The sequence below is a fragment of the Haemaphysalis longicornis genome, unplaced genomic scaffold (assembly GCF_048455015.1).
Source record: "Haemaphysalis longicornis isolate Haplotype H1 unplaced genomic scaffold, Haemaphysalis longicornis Haplotype H1 scaffold_9, whole genome shotgun sequence".
NCBI classification, from domain to species: domain Eukaryota; kingdom Metazoa; phylum Arthropoda; class Arachnida; order Ixodida; family Ixodidae; genus Haemaphysalis; species Haemaphysalis longicornis.
In genome coordinates this window covers 172,342,320-172,362,970 of record NW_027526460.1, presented here as the reverse complement: position 1 = coordinate 172,362,970, position 20,651 = coordinate 172,342,320, and the positions used below count along the sequence as shown (strand labels likewise).

Genomic DNA, 20,651 nt, shown 5'->3' with positions numbered 1-20,651 from the left:
CTTTATCTCTCTCTAACACCATAAAAGCATCTTATTTAGTTCCGTTTAAACATTGTGAACCTGTTTTTCATAGATGTTTTGATGTACAATGTGATGGGAGTCCATCTCTCTCCATCTGTCTCTTTCTCTCTCTCTACCTTCTCGAAAACCTTTTATTTTGTTTTTTTTACCCTTTGAGAACCAATTTTTATAAATCGTTTGATTTGAACAGTGATGTGAGTCTATCTCTCTCCGTCTGTTCCTTTCTTTCTCTCTAACATCTTGAAAACCTTCTATTTTGTTCCTTTTACCCTTTGTGAACCTTTTTTTCATAGATCTTTTGATTTACACAGTGATGTGGGTCTCTCTCTCTCTCTCCGTCTATCCCTTTCTCTCTCTCTAACTACTTCAAAACCTTTAATTCTGTTCTTTTATTTCTTTGTGCACCTTTTTTTCAGAGAATATTTGATTTACACAGTGATGTGAGTTTATCTGCCTCCGTCTGTCCCTTTCTCTCTCTCTGTCATCTTAAAACCTTGTATTTCGTTCTTTTACCCTTTGTGAACCTATTTTTCAAATAACTTTTCGTTTGCACAGTGATGTGAGTCTATCTCTCTCCGTCTGTCTTTTTTCTCACTCTTTTAACCAATGTGCACCAATTTTTAAAGATATTTTGATTTACACAGTGATGTGAGTCTCTCTCTTTCTGTCCCTTTCTCTCTCTCTCTCTAACATGGTGAAAACCTTTATTTTTGTTCTTTTCAACCTTTGTGCACCTATTTTTTATATTTCTTTTGATCTACACACTGTTGTGAGTCTATCTCTCTCTACATCTCTCCCTTTCTCTCTCTCTCTCTCTGTGACATCTTGAAAACCTCTTTTTTGTTCTTTTTAACGTTTGTGAAACTATTTTGCATACATCGTTTGATTTCCACAGTGATGTGAGCCTATCTCTACGTCTGTCCCTGTCTCTCTCTGTAACATCTTGAAAACCTTTCTTTTGTTTTTTATACCTGTGTGCACCTATTTTTCTTATATATTCTGATTTACACAGTGATGTGAGTCTCTCTCTCTCCGTCTGTCCCTTTCTGTCACTCTAATATCTTGAAAACGTTTTATTATGTTCTTTTTACCCTTTGGGAACCAGTTTTTTATTGATTTAGTCATTTACACAGTGATGTGAGTCTCTCTCTCTCCGTCTATACCTTTCTCTCTCTCTAACATCTTTAAAAGCTTTGAATTTGCGCTTTTTACACTTTGTGCACCTATTTTTCATAGATCTTTTGATTTACACAGTGATATAAGTCAATCTCTCTCCGTTTGTCCCTTTCGCTCTCTGTAACATCGTGAAACCTTTTTGTTTGTTCTTTTTATGCTTTGTGCACTTAATTTTATAGATCTTTGGATTTACACAGTGATGTGAGTCTACATCTCTTGTTCTGCCCCTTTCTCTCTCTCTAACATCTTGAAAACCTTCTTTTGCTCTTTGTAACCTTTGTGTACCTATTTTTCATAGATCTTTTGATTTACACAGTGATGTGAGTCTGTATCTCTGTCTGTTTCTTATCTTTCTCTAACATCTTGAAAACCTTTTATGTTGTTCTTTTTAACCTTCGTGCACCTATTTTTTATAATTTTTTTATGTACACAGTGATGTTAGTTTATCTTTCTCCGTCTGTCTTTTTCTCTCTCGCTCTCTCTAACATCTTGAAAACCTTTTTTTTTGTTCTTTTTACCCTTTGTGCACTTTTATTTTATATATTTTTTTATTTATACAGTGATGAGAATCTTCCTCTCTCTGTCTGTTCCTTTCTTTTTCTCTCTCAACATCTTGAAAGCCTTTTTTGTTTTTTTAACCTATGTGCACCTATTTTTAAACATAATTTGATTTACACAGTGATGTGAGTGTACCTCTCTCTTTCTGTCCCTTTCTCTCTCTTACTCTGTGACATCTTGAAAACCTCTTTATTGTTCTTTTTAACCTTTGTGAAACTAATTTTCATAGATCTTTTTTTTACACAGGGATGTAAGTCTATCTCTCTCCATCTGTTCCTTTCTCTTCCCTCTAACATATTGAAAACCGTTCATTTTGTTCTTTTTAACATTTGTGTACCTATTTTTCATGGATCTTAAGGATTTACACAGTGATGTGTCTATCTCTCTCCGTATGTCCCTTTCTGTCTCTCTAAAATCAATACCTTTTATTTTGGGCTTTTTACCCTTTGTGCACCTATTTTTTATATCTCTTTTGATTTACACAGTGATGTGAGTCGCTCTCTCTCTCCGTCAGCCCCTTTCTGTCTTTCTAACATCTTGAAAACCTTTTACTATGTTCTTTTTACCTTTGCGAACCAATTTCCTATAGATCTTATGATTTACACAGTGATGTGTCTATCTCTCTCAGTCTGTCCCTTTCTCTCTGTCTAACATCATCAATATCTTTTATTTTGTGCTTTTTAACCTTTGTGCACTCATTTTTCATAGATCTTTTGATTTACATGGTGATGTGAGTCTCTCTCTCTGCGTCGGTCCTTTTCTCTCTCTGTGACTTCTTGAAAACCTTTTATTTCTTATTTTTACCCTTTGTGCACCTATTTTTCATAGATCTTTTGATTTACACAGTGATGTAAGTCTATCTCTCTCCGTCTGTCCCTTTCTATCTATATAACATCTTGAAACCTTTTAGTTTGTTCTTTTTATCCTTAGTGCACCTATTTTTCATAATTCTTTAGATCTACACAGTGATGTGAATATATCTCTCTGTCTGTCCCTTTCTCTCTCTCTCTCTTTCTAACATCTTGAAAACCTTTTTTTTGTTCTTTTTAACATTTGTGCACCTATTTTTTATATATTTTTATTTATACATTGATGTGAGTCTATCTCTCTCTTTCTGGCCCTTTCTATCTCTCTAACCACTTTAAAACCTTCCAAATTTTCTTTTTAACCTTTGTGCACCTATTTTTCATAATTCTTTTGATCTACACATTCATGTGAGTCTATCTCTCTCCATCTGTCCCCTTCTTTCTCTCTGACATCTTGAAAACCATTTATTTTGTTCTTTTTGACCTTTGTGCACCTGTTTTCGAAGATCATTTGATTTACACAATTATGTGAGTCTATCTCTCTCCGTCTGTTCCTTTCTCTTGCCTCTAACATCTTGAAAACCGTTCATTTTGTTCATTTTAAGATTTGTGGACCTATTTTTCATAGATCTTTTGATTTACACAATGATGTGAGTCTATCTCACTCCGTCTGTCCCTTTCTATTCTCTCTAACATCTTGGAAACCGTACATTTTGTTCTTTTTACATTTGTGCACCTATTTTTCATAGATCTTATGATTTACACAGTGATGTGAGTCTCTCTCTCTGCGTCTTTCCCTTTCTATCTCTGTAACATCTTGAAAACCTTTTTTTGTTCTTTTTACCCCTTGTGCACCTATTTTTCATAGATCTTTTTGATTTACACAATGATGTGAGTCTACCTCTCTCCGTCTGTCGCTTTCTCTTTCTCTATCATCTTGAAAACCTCTTATTTGGTTTTGTTTAACCTTTGTGAACCTATTTTTCATAGATCTTTTGACTTACGATGTGATGGGTGTCCATCTCTCTCCGTCGGTTCCTTTCTCTCTCTCTAACTTCTCGAAAACCTTTCATTTTTTTTTACCCTTTCTGAACCTATCTTTATAAATCTTTTGATTGGAACAATGATGTGAGTCTATCTCTCTTCGTCTGCCCCTTTCTCTCTCTCTAACATCTCGAAAACTTTTTTTGTTCTTTTTAAAGTTTGTGAACCTTTTTTTCACAGATCTTATGATTTACAAAGTGATGTGTCTATCTCTCTCCGTCTGTCCCTTTCTTTTTACATTTGTGCACCTATTTTTCATAGATCCTATGATTTACACAGTGATGTGTCTACCTCTCTCCGTCTGTCCCTTTCTCTCTCTCTAACATCTTCAATACCTTTCATTTGTGCTTTTTAACCTTCGTGCCCCTATTTTCCATAGATCTTTTGATTTACACAGTGATGTGAGTTTCTCTCTCTCCGTCTGTTCCTTTCTCTCTATGTAACATCTTGAAACCTTTTCTTTTGTTCTTTTTACCCTTCGTGCACCTATTTTTCATAGATCTTTTTGATTTACACAGTGATGTGAGTTAAATTCTCTACGTTTGTCCCTTTCGCACTCTGTAACATCGTGAAACCTTTTTGTTTGTTCTTTTTATGCTTTGTGCACCTATTTTTATAGATCTTTTGATTTACACAGTGATGTGGGTCTACCTCTCTTCTGTCACTTTCTCTCTCTCTAACATCTTGAAAACCTTCTTTTGCTCTTTTTCACCTTTGTGTACCTATTTTACATTGATCTTTTGATTTACACAGTGATTTGAGTCTGTATCTCTCCGTCTGTTTCTTATATTTCTCTATCTTGAAAACCTTTTATGTTGTTCTTTTTACCCTTTGTGCACCTATTTTTCATAATTTTTTTATGTACACAGTGATGTTAGTTTATCTTTCTCTGTCTGTCTTTTTGTCTCTCGCTCTCTCTAACATCTCGAAAACCTTTTATTTTATTCTTTTTACCCTTTTTACACTTTTATTTCATAAATTTTTTATTTATACAGTGATGTGAGTCTATCTCTCTCCGTCTGTTCCTTTCTCTCTCTCTCTCAACACTTTCAAAACGTTTTTTGTTTTTTTTAACCTATGTGCACCTATTTTTAAACATATTTTGATTTTTACAGTGATGAGAGTGTATCTCTCTCTTTCTGTCCCTTTCTCTCCCTCTCTCTCTCTCTGATATCATGAAAACCTCTTTTTTTTCTTTGTAACCTTTGTGAAACTATTTTTCATAGATCTTTTGATTTACACAGGGATGTCAGTCTCTCTCTCTGCGTCTGTCCTTTTCTGTCTTTGTGACATCTTAAAACCTTTTATTTTTCTTGTTACCCTTTGTGCACCTATTTTCCATAGATCTTTTGATTTACACAGTGATGTGAATTTATTTCTCTCCGTTTGTTCCTTTCTATCTCTCTCTCTCTCTAACATCTTGAAAACCTTTTTTTGTTCTTTTTACCCTTTGTGCACCTATTTTTTATATATTTTTATTTTTACATTCATGTGAGTCTATCTGTCTCCTTCTGTCCCTTTCTATCTCTCTAACAGCTTGAAAACATTCTTTTTGTTATTTTTAACCTTTGTGACCCATTTTTCATAAATATTTTGATATACACATTGATGTGAGTTTATCTCTTACCGTCTGTCCCTTTCTCTTTCTAACATCGTGAAAACCTTTTTTTTGTTCTTTTTAACCTTTGTGCACCTTTTTTTATATATTTTTATTTATACAGTGATCTGAGTTTTTCTCTCTGCCTGTCCCTTTTTCTCTCAACATCTTGAAAACCTTTTTTTTTGTTCATTTTACCCTTTGTGCACCTATTTTTCATAGATCTTTTGATCTAAACAGTCATGTGAGCCTATCTCTCTTCGTCTGTTCCTTTCTCTCTCTCTAACATCTTAAAAACCTTTTATTTTGTTCTTTTTACATTTCTGAACCTATTTTTTTAATCTATTTAGTTACACAGTGATGTGAGTCTCTCTCTCTCCGTCTGTCCCTTTCTCTCCATCATCTCTCTCTCCATCATCTTGAAACTTGTTATTTAGTTCTTTTTAACCTTTGTGCACCTATTTTTATAGATGTTTTGATTTACACAGTTATGTGAATCTATCTCTGTTCTTCTGTCCATTTCCCTCTCTCTAACCTCTCGAAAACCTTTTCTTTTGTTCTTTTTACCTTTGTGCACCTATTTTTCATAGATCTTTTGATCTACACAGTGATGTGAGTCTATATCTCTCCGTCTGTTGCTTTCTGTCTCTCTAACAACTTGAAAACCGTTTATTTTGTTCTTTTTAACCTCTGTGAAACCCTTTTTCATAGATCTTTATATTTACACAGTGATGTGAATCAATCTCTCTCCATCTGTCCCTTTCTCTCTAAGTAACATCTTGAAACCTTTTTCTTTGTTCTTTTTACCCTTGTGAATCTTTTTGTTCTTTTTACTCTTGTGAACTTTTTTTCATAGATCTTTTGATCTACACAGTGATGTTCGTCTAGCTTTCTTCGTCTGTTCCTTTCTCTCTCTCTAACATCTTGAAAACCTCTTATTTTGTTCTTTTTATGCTTTGTGAATCTTTTGTTATAGATGTTTTGATTACACAGGTATGTGAGTCTATCTCTCTCCTTCTGCCCCTTCCTCTCTCTCTAACATCTTGAAAACCCTTTTTTAGTTCTTTTTAACTTCTGCGCACCTATTTCTCATAGATCTTTTGATCTAAACAGTGATGTGAGCCTATCTCTCTTCGTCTGTTCCTTTCTCTCTCTCTAAGAACTTGAAAACCTTTCATTTTGTTCTTTTTAACCTTTCTGAACCTTTTTTTCATTTATCCATTTATATACACAGTGATGTGAGTCTCTCTCTCACCGTCTGTCCCTTTCTCTCTGTCCAACATCATGAAATCCTTTTATTTTGTTCTTTTTACCTTTGTGCACCTATTTTTATAGATGTTTTGATTTACACAGTTATGTGAACCTATCCTTGTCCTTCTGTCCCTTCCTCTCTTTCTAACATCCTGGAAAGCTTTTTTTTGTTCTTTTACCTTTGTGCAGCTATTTTTCATAGATCTTTTGATCTACACTGTGATGTGAGTCCATAGCTCTCCGTCTGCTCCTTATATCTCTCTAACATCTTGAAAACCTTTTATCCTGCTCTCTTTACCCTTTCTGCACCTTTTTTTATATTCTTTTGATTTACACATTGATGTGAGTCTATCTCTCTCCGTCTGTCCTTTTCTGTTTCTCTAACATCTTGAAAACCTTTTATTTTGTTCCATTTACCCTTTGTGAACCAATTTTTCATAGATCTTTTGATTTACATGGTGATGTGAGTCTACCTCTCTCAGTCTGTCACTTTCTCTCTCTCTAACACCTTGGAAACCTTTTATTTTGTTCTTTTTAATCTTTCTCAACCTACTTTTCATAGATCTTTTGATTTACACAGTGATGTGAGTAAATCTCTCTCCGTCTGTCCCTTTCTCACTCTCTAATATCTTGAAAACCTTTTATTTTGTTCTTTTTAACCTTTGTGAAACTCTTTTTCATAGATATTTTGTTTTACACCTCTACCTCTCTCTGTCTGTCGCTTTCTCTCTCTCTAACATCTCCAAAACCTTTTATTTTGTTTTTTAAACCTTAGTGCACCTTTTTTCACAGATCTTATGATTTACACATTGATGTGAGTCTATCTCTCTCCATCTGTCCCTTTCTCTCTCTCTCTCTGACATCTTGAAAGCCATTTATTTTGTTCTTTTTGACCTTTTTGCACCTATTTTTCATAGATCTTTTGATTTACACAGTTATGTGAGTCTATCTCTCTCCGTCTGTTCCTTTCTCTACCATCTAACATCTTGAAAACCGTTCATTTTGTTCTTTTAACATTTGTGGACCTATTTTTCATAGATCTTATGATTTAAACAGTGATGTGAGTCTATCTCATTCCGTCTGTCCCTTTCTCTTGTCTCTGTAACATCTTGACAACATATGTTTTTGTTCTTTTTACCCTTTGTGCATCTATATTTCGTAGATTTTTTTGATTTACACAGTGATGTGAGTTGATCCCTCTCCGTTTGTCCCTTTCGCTCTCTGTAACATCCTGAAACCTTTTACTTTGTTCTTTTTATCCTTTGTGCACCTATTTTTTAGATCTCTTGGTTTGCACAGTGATGTGAGTCTACCTCTCTTCTTGTGTTCTTTTCTCTCTCTAACATCTTGAAAACCTTTTTTTGTTCTTTTTAACCTTTGTGTACCTATTTTTCATAGATCTGATTTACACAGTTATGTGAGTCTGTATCTCTTCGTCTGCCCCTTATCTCTCTCTAACATCTTGAAATCCTCTTATATTGTTCATTTTAACCTTTGTGACCCATTTTTCATAAATATTTTGATATACACATTGATGTGAGTTTATCTCTTACCGTCTGTCCCTTTCTCTCTCTCTCTAACATCGTGAAAACCTTTTATTTTGTTCTTTTTAACCTTTGTGCACCTTTTTTTATATATTTTTTTCTTTATACAGTGATCTGAGTTTTTCTCTCCGTCTGTCCATTTCTCTCTCTATCAACATCTTGAAAACCTTTTTTTTGTTCTTTTTACCCTTTGTTCACCTATTTTTCATAGATCTTTTGATTTACACAGTTATGTGAATCTATCTCTGTCCTTCAATCCCTTTCTCTCTCTAAACAATCTTGAAAACCTTTTCTTTTGTTCTTGTTACCTTTGTGCACCTATTTTTTGATAATCTCTTGATTTACACAATAATGTGAGTCTATCTCTCTCAGTCTTTCCCTTTATCTCTCTCTAACATCTTGGAAACCTTTTATTTTGTTTTTTTACCCTTTGTGCACCTATTTTTAAAGATCTTTTGATTTACACACATATGTGAGTATATGTCTCTCCTTCTGTCCCTTTCTCTCTCTAACATCCTGAAAAGCTTTTTTTTGATCTTTTTACCTTTGTGTACCTATTTCTCATAGATCTTTTGATCTACACAGTGAGTCTATATCTCTCCGTCTGTTCCTTATATCTCTCTAACATCTTGAAAACCTTTCATCTTGCTCTCTTTAGCCTTTTTGCACCTTTTTTTAATATTCTTTTGATTTACACATTGATGTGAGTCTATCAATCTCCGACTGTCCTTTTCTGTCTCTCTACATCAAGTAAACCTTTTATTTTGTTCCATTTACCCTTTGTGAACCTATTTTTCATAGATCTTTTGATTTACATAGTGATGTGAGTCTACCTCTCTCAGTCTGTCCCTTTCTCTCTCTCCAACACCGTGGAAACCTTTTATATTGTTCTTTTTAATCTTTCTCAACCTACTTTTCATAGATCTTTTGATTTACACAGTGATGTGAGTATATCTCTCTCCGTCTGTCCCATTCTCTCTCTCTAACATCTTGAAAACCTTTTATTTCGTTTTTTTATCCTTTGTGCACCTTTTTTTATAGATCTTTTCATTTACACAGTTATGTGAGTCTAGCTGTCTCCTTCTGTAACTTTCTCTCTCGTGAACATCTTGAAAACCTTTTTTTTTGTTCTTTTTAAGCTTTGTGCACCTATTTTTCATAGATCTTTTGATTTAAACAGTCATGTGAGCCTATCTCTCGTCGACTGTTCCTTTCTCTCTCTCTAACATCTTGAAAACCTTTTATTTTGTTCTTTTTAACATTTCTGAACCTATTTCTTATTGATCTATTTTTTTACACAGTGATGTGAGTCTCTCTCAATCTCCGTCTGTCCCTTTCTCTCTCTCCATCATCTTGAAATACTTTTATTTTGTTCTTTTTAACCTTTGTTAAACTATTTTTCATAGAGCTTTTGATTTACATAGTGATGTGAGTCTATCTCTCTCAGTCTGTCCCTTTCTCTCTCTCTAACACCTTGGAAACCTTTCATTTTGTTCTTTTTATTCTTTCTCAACCTACTTTTCATACATCTTTTGATTTACACGGTGATGTGAGTATATGTCTCTCCGTCTGTCCCTTTCTCGCTGTCTAATAACTTCAAAACCTTTTATTTTGTTCTTTTTAACCTTCGTGAAACTCTTTTTCATAGATCTTTTGATCTAAACAGTGATGTGAGCCTATCTCTCTTCGTATGTTCCTTTCTCTCTCTCTAACAACCTGATAACCTTTTATTTTGTTTTATTCAACATTTCTGAACCTATTTTTCGTTGATCTATTTATTTACACAGTAATGTGAGTCTATTTCTCTCTGTCTGTCTCTTTCTCTCTATGTAACATCTTGAAACTTTTTTCTTTTTTCTTGTTACCCTTGTGAACCTTTTTTCATAGATCTTTTGATCTACACAGTGATGTCAGTCTAGCTCTCTTCGTCTGCCCCTTTCTCTCTCTCTAACATCTTGAACACTTTTTATTTTTTTATTTTTACCCTTTGTGCACCTGTTTTTTAGATCTTTTCATTTACAGAGTTATGTGAGTCTATCTCTCTCCATCTGTCCCTTCCTCTTCTCTAACATCTTGAAAACTTTTTTTTGTTTTTTTTAACCTTTGTGCGCCTATTTTTCATAGATCTGTTGATCTAAACAGTGATGTGAGCCTATCTCTATTCGTCTGTTCTTTTCTCTCTCTCTAATAACTTGAAAACCTTTCATTTGGTTCTTTTTAACGTTTCTGAACCTATTTTTCATTAATCTATTTATTTACACAGTTATGTGAGTCTCTCTTTCTCCCTCTGTCCCTTTCTCTCTCTCCAACATATTTACATCCTTTTATTTTGTTCTTTTTACCCTTTGTGCACCTATTTTTTAAATGTTTTGATTTACACATTGATGTGAGTCTATCTCTCTCCGTCTGTCCTTTTCTGTCTCTCTAACATCTTGAAAACCTTTTATTTTGTTCCATTTACCCTTTGTGAACCTATTTTTCATAGATCTTTTGATTTACATAGTGATGTGAGTCTATCTCTCTCAGTCTGTCCTTTTCTCTCTCTCTAACACCTTGGAAACCTTCTATTTTGTTCTTTTTATTCTTTCTCAACCTACTTTTTGTAGATCTTTTGATTTACACAGTGATGTGAGTATATCTCTCTCCGTCTGTCCCTTTTCGCTCTCTAGTATCTTGAAAACCTTTTATTTTGTTCTTTTTACCCTTTGTGAAACTCTTTTTCATAGATCTTTTAATTTACACGGTGATGTAAGTCTATCTCTCTCCGTCTGTTCCTTTTTCTCTATATAACATCTTGAAATCTTTTTCTTTGTTCTTTTTACCCTTGTGAACCTATTTTTCATAGACCTTTTGATCTACGCAGTGATGTCAGTCTAGCTCTCTTCGTCTGTCCCATTCTCTCTCTCTAACATCTTGAAAACCTTTTATTTCGTTTTTTATCCTTTGTGCACCTTTTTTTTAGATCTTTTGATTTACACAGTTATGTGAGTCTATCTCTCTTCATCTGTTCCATTCTCTCTCTCTAACATCTTGAAAACATTTTATTTTGTTCTTTTTAACATTTCTGAACCTATTTTTATTGATCTTTTTTTTACCCAGTGATGTGAGTCTCTCTCTCTCCGTCGGTTCCTTTCTCTCTCTCTCCATCATCTTGAAATACTTTTATTTTGTTCTTTTTAACCTTTGTTAAACTATTTTTCATAGATCTTTTGATTTACATAGTGATGTGAATCTATCTCTCTCAGTCTGTCCCTTTCTCCCTCTCTAACACCTTGGAAACCTTTCAATTTGTTCTTTTTAATCTTTCTTAACCTACTTTTCATAGATCTTTTCATTTACACGGTGATGTGAGTATATGTCTCTCCGTCTGTCCCTTTCTCGCTGTCTAATAACTTAAAAACCTTTTATTTTCTTCTTTTTAACCTTCGTGAATCTCTTTTTCATAGATCTTTTGTTCTAAACAGTGATGTGAGCCTATCTCTCTTCGTCTGTTCTTTTCTCTCTCTCTAACAACCTGAAAACCTTTTATTTTGTTCTTTTCAACATTTCTGAACCTATTTTTCATTGATCTATTTATTTACACAGTGATGTGAGTCTATCTCTCTCTGTCTGTCCCTTTCTCTCTATGTAACATCTTGAAACCCTTTTCTTTGTTCTTTTTACCCTTGTGAACCTTTTTTCATAGATTTTTTGATCTACACAGTGATGTCAGTCTAGCTCTCTTCGTCTGCCCCTTTCTCTCTCTAACATCTTGAAAACTGTTTATTTTGTTTTTTTACCCTTAGTGCACCTATTCTTATAGATCTTTTGATTTACACAGTTATGTGAGTCTATCTCTCTCCTTCTGTCCCTTCCTCTCTCTCTAACATCTTAAAAACCTTTTTTTGTTCTTTTTATTCTTTGTGCACCTGTTTTTCATAGATTTTTTTATCTAAACAGTGATGTGAGCCTATCTCTCTTCGTCTGTTCCTTTCTCTCTCTCTAACAAATTGAAAACCTTTCATTTTGCTCTTTTTAACATTTCTGAACCTATTTTTCATTGATCTATTTATTTACACAGTGATGTGAGTCTCTCTCTCTCCGTCTGTCCCTTTCTCTCTCTCCGACATCTTGAAATCCTTTTATTTTGTTCTTTTTACCCTTGTGAACCTAGTTTTCATAGATCTTTTGATCTACGCAGTGATGTCAGTCTAGCTCTCTTCGTCTGTCCCATTCTCTCTCTCTAACATCTTGAAAACCTTTTATTTCGTTTTTTTATCCTTTGTGCAACTTTTTTTAAAGATCTTTATATTTACACAGTTATGTGAGTCTATCTCTCTCCTTCTGTAACTTTCTCTCTCTTCAACACCTTGAAAACCTTTTTTTGTTCTTTTTAACCTTTGTGCACCTATTTTTCATAGATCTTTTGATTTAAACAGTCATGTGAGCCTATCTCTCTTCGACTGTTCCTTTCTCTCTCTCTAACATCTTGAAAACCTTTTATTTTGTTCTTTTTAACATTTCTGAACCTATTTTTTATTGATTTATTTTTATACACAGTGATGTGAGTCTCTCTCTCTCCGTCTGTCCCTTTCTCTCTCTCTCCATCATCTTGAAATATTTTTATTTTCTTCTTTTTAACCTTTGTTAAACTATTTTTCATAGATCTTTTGATTTACATAGTGATGTGAGTCTATCTCTCTCAGTCTGTCCCTTTCTCTCTCTCTAACACCTTGGAAACCTTTCATTTTGTTCTTTTTAATCTTTCTCAACCTACTTTTCATAGATCTTTTGATTTACAGGGCGATGTAAGTATATGTCTCTCCGTCTGTCCCTTTCTTGCTATCTAATAACTTCAAAACCTTTTATTTTGTTCTTTTTAACCTTCGTTCAACTCTTTTTCATAGATCTTTTGATCTAAACAGTGATGTGAGCCTATCTCTCTTCGTCTGTTCCTTTCTCTCTCTCTAACAACTTGTAAACCTTTCATTTGGTTCTTTTTACCGTTTCTGAACCTATTTTTCATTAATCTATTTATTTACACAGTGATGTGAGTCTCTCTCTCTTCGTCTGTACTCCAACATCTTAAAATTCTTTTATTTTGTTCTTTTTACCTTTGTGCAGCTATTTTAATAGATCTCTTGATGAACACAGTGATGTGAGTCTATATCTCTCCGTCTGTTCCGTATATCTCTCTAACATCTCGTAAACCTTTTATCCTGCTCTTCCCTATTGAAAATGTGGAGTTGATGGAATCCATCAAAAATCAACATGGTGGATTATGGTAATGGAATTAATGATGGCATGATGGCAGATGACTGCATGCTGGCAGGGTGTCGGATGATGGCAGATGACTGCATGCTGGCAGGGTGATGGATGACGGCATGCGTCGGTAGCTGATGGCAATGGTAGCGTCGATGCTGGCAGCTCGGGTGACAGTATGCAAAATTGCAAAAAATGATGACGACAAGAAAAGGAAAGATGCTATGCAATGCTAATTAAAAACTGGTTTCATTTCTTGCGAATAAATTTATAAAATAAGATTTGCAGCAAATAAGTAAGCTTGCATATGCGTTTTGCTCTGTCCATTCATGTCGTGATCATTTTTCTGCTATCCTGCTACAATGATCTGAAAACTTAACCATTTTATGAGAGCTTAGATGTGTGTGCTGGGGTGCTTAAAAATATTACACAAAACAAACTTGGTTTTAACGTTGAATATATTATCATTAAATATCAAATACGGTGACTATCTTCGAACAGGTGGGCAGCTGAAAAGAAAAAAAAACTGAGTTACACACTAAAGCTTATACAATCCAGATCAACTCAAAACAAATGTATATTCACATTTCACATACTTCCTTAAACATTCTGAGATGGTCACTCCGATGTGGTCCCTTGCTTCTGCCCTTCCTTTTTGCCATAAAAATAGAAAGCCTGCAGAAAAAGAACATTTTCAACAAATTAAGTGGAAACCATCCTGCTAGGACTCCCTTCAGGTCATGGAAGGGTGCTCTTGACCGGCACTGCTCTAAAAGGCATTGCATGGTGGCAATGCCTTTCCCGGGAAAGGATTTTAGTAAGATGCAAGCGTGCATGCATGCAACCGAGAATTTCAAGAGAACATGCGTTAGCAGCAGGTGGGAAAGAAGCAAAACACCCTCGTCTAGAAGAATTCTATGCTCAAAGCGCAGCCAGCGAATACCAGGCGCAAAAAAATGTAGCTTCAGGCGAGTGTGTTGAAGGTTAGGAACACGTTAAATTGAAAAGTGAAGAAGGCCAGATGACATTAACCTGGTTGGATGCATTGAAGCGACGAAAAGAAACGCACACAGTCTTGAGATGAAAGTGCAGACTAAACGAACGCTTGCAAAAACTTCAGCAAACTTGTGATGAATTTAGAGAAAGTTCAATACTATGAGGACAACCGAGCTGTGCAAGCACTAAAGACCCTTTCGGAAGCCGCACAAGAAGGAGAACGGGTGTGCCAAATTTGCCATGGAACAGATTATCAATAGTGATAAGGCGCGCTAACTAGACAGGAACCCACGTTGCGGCAAAGTGTTGTGGAAGGCGACTTCTTGTAAAGGATACGAGCATGTGAGGGGCAAAAAACTGCTGAAGCTGCCGTGTCAAAGCACACTAAAAATCTTGTCAGACCTTCTGCAAGAGACTCGAGTAATAAACCTAATAAAGGAACGGCTTCAAGTGGAGGGACAAAGCTTGCGGTCACTAAAAGAACCATACTGCAGCCTGATTACTGACGAAATGTCAATACAGGAAAAAGTAATTTATGGCTGTCAAGTCGACATATTTTCGGCCTTGATATAAGCTGTGAACCTTGAACCGGTGGTGCCACTGAATTAGCCTGCAGGCTCCTTTGGTTGGTCCTGTGGGGGCTTTCCACGGCTGACGTTATCCCCTTAGGGTATTTTTTTACCGGGAACAGGAAGCATGACCGGCTCCGTAACCTGAATTTTAGTGTGCTCAACTGTGTAAGAGGTAGGGTTCTTCATTATCCGTATTGTCACAGACAGCCACCAGACAAACAGCGCCATGTTCCTAGGCATGTCGGTTGACAACACACTACAACATCAGCATGTTTTGCTACATCCAGCGCGGCAAAATGACCCATCGTTCCTTTTATTTGACCAAACCACCTCATTAAGAACCTTAGAACAAATTTTCTAGAGAGAGAGAGGGGGATGTTTGATGGAATGCAGAAAGTTAGGGACTGTTTTGTTCTCAAGGCCCTCTTTAAGATCCAATAAAAGTTGTCACTTGTGAACCCAGTTTGGCTCCTAAGCTGATCACACATTGAGCCGAACCTGGAAAAAATTAAGCTGTCCCACCCCACCTTGATATTTTCGCCTGTCGTCATCAGCAGCCCCAAGTTCCTTCAGAAAAAGCCCAAAGGTCACGAATACGCTACAGAATCGAAAATTCCAGTAAAACAAGCTGAATAGTGCAATCCCATGTTAAGGACCATGCATCTACTCCACGTAAATATGTGATTGCAGCCTGTTCAGCAAGGTGTCTCAAGTGAAGCATGAAGCGCAATAACACAACAGCCCAACCAAGAACTGTAGCGCGGATGGCTGATCGTGTGGCCACTTTCCGAATTGACGCCACCGCATCACCGATAGCGTGCACCACAGGCGACGCGGCGGAGGAAAAGAGAGCTATCGTTCTCACAGGCGGAGAGGAGCATTCGGTGGGCTGCACGAAAAGGGGGATATCAAGCAGCTGTGTCACTTCTAAATGTTGCATCATGTGCATCCTAGTTCTCTTTTTTACTAAGAACTCCCACCTTCGTGCTTGTGTTTCAGCAGTCCAATGTACAATGGCAGCAAAGGTTCATGTTAAACAATACATAAAGACGTTAAATACAATACATCCAAATTCACCGATTCCAAACTCGGAGAGCAATGAATTGCTGAAATGAAGATGCCGACCAGCATATATATACAGTGCTATTGGAAGACCAAAGCACTGCACGCTCGGTCAAATTCGGCAAGTTCTGGTAACTGAATTTCACAGTGCACGTCATAGCATTGCACTACAATTGTATAGAACTAGGTGCTCACCTATTGTAACCAACCTGAAAAACAGCCAGTGACATCTGATGAGAGGTCCATCCAGATAGGTCCATCCCCCAAGTAGGGCATGCCAGCTGATCTCCACTGCAAGGTGTAACAGTCAGTAGCCTGCAAAATAGAAGTGAGTGGCAAACAACAAGCAAGTTGCGTTAGCCTTAATCCTTCAAAGTTCTAAATGCGATATTAAGGTGTCGAGCAAGGTGTTCTTCACACTCCAAGCGAAAATATGAGAACGTTAAAATACCACATTACCTGGATGTAAGGATGGCCGAAGTGACTATCACAGCATAGTGACAATGTCAACGATCAAGCTTCTAACTCAATTCTCTCTTTGGAAGTAGATGCCGTTCATTATGACCAGTTCATGTATGCGTAAAAAGGTGCCGAGATGAGCTCTCTCATTGCTATAAGGCAAATTGCTTCCACGATTCTGTGACAAAGCGCAGACCTAAATGATTATAACGTTGCCTTAACAATTAGGGAGTGCCTAGCATTCCGTCCAGCCGGAATGCTAAAAACTGCTAAAGTTCCGTCCAGACTGAACGCCAAATCAAAACCAGCCAATTAGCCGCCATTTCTCATTCTGGGATTAGGTGTAGTGGTTCCGCGGCTGACTACGAACGTTGTAGGCCCTGGTTCGATTCTCGCACCATTTTTTTTTTGTGTGTGTGTGTGGCCGTGGTTAGCGTTTTGTAATAGCAAAACTTCCCGCCCGCTTTACAATTCACGCGATGAGAGCAGTAGGTCTTGGTTTTTTACTCAAGCGGCCGAGCCGCTCCCGCTCACTGGAGCCAAGGCCGACGTAGCCATCGCCAGTTACACCCAATCTCCTCTAATTATTACCAGTGATTAATAATTAACAGTGACTCTGGCTAGTCAGTGAGCGGAAGCGGTTTGGCCGGTTAGGTAAAAATCAAGACCGACTGCTCTCGCTGAAATATTGTGAAGCGGGTGTCGGGTGGCGACTTGGAGATCTGTCCAGATTGAGCTAGAGTTAGTCCGATCATCTGTAATTATTAATAATGATTAATAATTATCAGTGATTCTGGCTAGTCAGTGAGCGGTAGCTGTTTTGCTGGATGGGTAAAAATCAAGAAAGACTGCTCTCAACGCGAGTTGTGTCTCCTCCGGACGGAACTTTAGTGACAGTTGCCGTTCCGTCTAGACGGAACGCTATACACAGCCTAACAATTCTGCCAAAGGAGGCTGGAAAGGCTGTGATGAACTGCTGAACAACAATACAAGTGAAGCAATTTTTTTTGTTTCTAAAGTCTCTTCTAGGTGATTGCAGCTTAAACCTGGTTCAATTCTTCTTCCCACGCAGTGCTTGAAGCCCACATGATGCGTCGGTGCATGTTTTCAGCTGGTACCGTCAATATCATGGCAACAATTTTTTTCCTTCAAAACATGAATCTAATTAGTCCTTAATAATGGTCGCGATGTCTTAGGGAAGCATAGGGAACCAGATTTAAGGTTGTGCTCACATTGACATCAAAGCCATTGAAACGATTTTCAAAAATGATACTCATTGGTATAGGCCGCAAAATTTGAAACATGACAATAATGCATTACTGCCAATAATGACAATAGCCAGTGCTTAAAAAATTATTGCGATGAGAAAGAGGTTATCCTCTTCTGAAAAATTAAGAAAAAACTTTCAGTGTGATCTAACCATCTAGAAAAGGCTGTTCTCCCATCTATTCTCTAGCGGCATATTTTCTAGAACTATATTTATTTACATCAAGTCGTGTTTTTAACAGAGTGTATTATTTGCTGTGCAATTATGTACACAAGCTACTAGAAAGAGACCTTCGGCCTTAACCAGTCCAGAGGAGACCCACTTTTTTTTTTGAAGCATTTGCTCTTGTGCGGGGTGCACTCATCCACAGAATGAGAGCCCAATACAAAATTTAACTGAGCAACACGCGTGGCCGCGAATTATTCGGTGACGGTAGTGAATGTTGCAGTGCTTAAACGCTCCCCACGTGCGGCCAGCATTGCTTATACCTCTGCACCAGACGCACGATACGCATGTAGTTTCGACGCGGTAGCAAATTCGAGTTGAATGAACGTTTTTGGTGCTACTGATGCACATGCACAAACATATATGCGATTATCGAACGATTGGAACACTCAAACATTCACTGCACATGCGGGGCTTGCGAGTGTGACGCCAATTTCAGCTATCGTACCCTCAATCTGAACGCAGAGAGCCTTGTTTGTACCAGTGCACTTTTCTGAGTGACCGCTTTGAAAAATGACAATCCCTGCAGTGTAGTGTAGACTGCTATGTGCCTCGGCTAAAAGTTACCTAAAGCGTACCACTCCAGTCCAGGTACGAAAAATGATGCGAAGAACAATTTGCAATTCCTTAAAAAGAACTACCCACCAAAAAAAAAAAAACTTGCGAACTCAACCTGGAGCGGTCGACCGCGCGTATTGGCGATCGGTTGTTGCGAGCACCAAACCGTTTAGCCAACGTAGCAGTATGGTCCTACTTCGCTCAACAAAAAGCCTACAAACGGCACAAACAATAGGGCTCTTCGATTTACAGACTCGAATTCACCGCGGATATTCCGCCGGAGTCCGATGATTCCCCGAAGCCATAAGGATACACAAGAAAATCGAATGCCTGACTGCTTTCAGGGAATCGGCGGTGAGTCCGGGACTGTAAATCGAACAGCCCTACTGTTTCTAGTCCCGCACGCAATATCCGCGGTCGAAAGGCAGATCTACGTAACCCTCAAAATCAGTCGCTGTCAAAAAACATTAGGGCTAACCGACGACGCAAACGTCTAACACGGAACGGAAGAGCCCTGCCCTGTTAAATACACAAGTAAAGTGCAAAAAGTAGACTAGTCACTTACCTTAAATCACAGGCGACATATCTTCGTCGAAACAATAATCCGCTGTCTTCAAAACAACCACAACAAAGCCACTCGACAAGCGCGTACAACTCCACCGTCTCGGCGGCCAGGAAGAAAGGAATGCGGCGGCGTGATGGCGTGGCGATGTTGCTGGATGGAGCAGTGGAGTACTGAGGCCGGGGTTTCGGTTTCGGCTGTGCCTTGGTGTTTTCGTAACGCAGTTCATACACGGCGCGAAGTGAACAAAATGCGTCGAAACAAATTCTGGCTTGAACATAGACACATAAAGCAATGTAAATAGAAAGATAAGGTTGCCATACCCAGCAAAAAGTTGAGTTTGTTGGGCTATCCTGTATATGAGCGACTGAGTTGTGGAATAAACCTCCGACATCACTTTGGGGGAAATCACTTTTGGTTAAAAACTACCAAGAACAGGCACATTTTTCGTTTAAAAAAAAATCATATCGTGCTGTCAGCAAAAAAAAAAAAAAAGAAACAGACCACCAGAGGATCGAACCACCACCTTTGCAACAAAAAACGAGCGCGTTACCACTGCACCACCGCTACAATCGGAAATCAAGTCCGAACAAGTGCCATTTAGTTGGTTTGTCAATCTAAATCGCCCATGAATGCATAAATATTGTGAGTTATGTTTACTGCTTCTCGTATATAACCCATTCCGGCAGTCATACCGCTTCTTGGGCACGCACCAGTCCCCGAAACGAGGCTGACCTTGAGAAGTGTAGCCAGCTATCTCAACCTAAAAGAGATATCGCACATCCCCGTTCTCCCCGACGAAAGCCAACGTAGCTATGAGTGAAATGGCATAGAGGGAAATGGCATGCGCGCCCGGAATTAAAATTATGTTGTGTAATAATACCGTGCTTAGATCAGTCTCAAGGCAGCTGATTACAACTAAGGAGGATCGGCGAAGCGCTAGACCCGTAGTCTGCCGCGTACAATTTAAGCCATGCCACGGACGGTTCTGTCCGCGGGCTCAGCGCAGCGAAAATGAACACGTACGGTTTGACGGTTTGACCCTGTCACAGCGAAAAAAAGCTGCCCATGTTTTCAACGTAAGTGTCCGCACTGCCATCCTTACACCAAAAACGGCGAATAAAGGGCATACAGTTTCATACCAGCCCTCCAAGTTCTGGCTTAAAAACAAGAAGCGCTAATCAAAGTAGCTTATCTCTAATATGCCAAGTTTTCAGCAGCACCTTATCAAAAATGCAGTTATTGTTTTTTCTTCTCGAAATTCCCAATGCCACCGCTATGTTTCTGTTATTATATCAGTCCTTCGCTATCGAATGAATTTTGGCTTGCTGCCAGCATTCGTTCGGAAAATGCCTTTCCATCATCAGTACAGCAGTCAAGCTTGCCGTCACGCGAACATCTGCCGTCATCGCGCAGCGTGCGTGCCAAGTTTTCGTCAACACCTTTTCAAAAAGGCAGCTTTTGTAATTTTTTCGCAACGGTCAATGCCAAAGCTATGTTTCTGTTATTACAAGCGCTTCGCTCTCGTATAAGTTTTGGCTTTCTGCCGTCATTCATTCAGAAAATGCCTTTCCATCGTCAATTCAGCAGTCAAGCTTGCCGTCACGCAAACATCTGCCTCCATTGCGCCGCAAGCCTGCCAGCATGGAGGAAGGTGCTGGAAGGTGCTGAAAGGTGCTGGCAGGCATGCCATCATGCCTGCCAGCACCTTC

The 20,651-nt window shown here is 37.8% G+C and overlaps 1 long non-coding RNA gene across 3 annotated transcripts; it reads right to left on the bottom strand.

The window, feature by feature from the left end:
• Positions 1–13,452: 13,452 nt before the first annotated feature.
• Positions 13,453–19,580, bottom strand: LOC144151770 (uncharacterized). 3 transcript variants are annotated; one of them, XR_013318959.1, is made up of 4 exons: positions 18,943–19,580; positions 16,064–16,183; positions 13,835–13,913; positions 13,453–13,747 (listed from the first exon to the last, which is right to left on the bottom strand). It is a non-coding gene; the product is annotated as an uncharacterized LOC144151770 (long non-coding RNA). The 3 variants fall into 3 exon arrangements; XR_013318960.1 differs by having other exon boundaries at positions 16,078–16,183; XR_013318961.1 differs by having other exon boundaries at positions 13,835–15,779; positions 15,884–16,183; positions 18,943–19,422.
• Between the last annotated feature and the right edge of the window lie 1,071 nt (positions 19,581–20,651).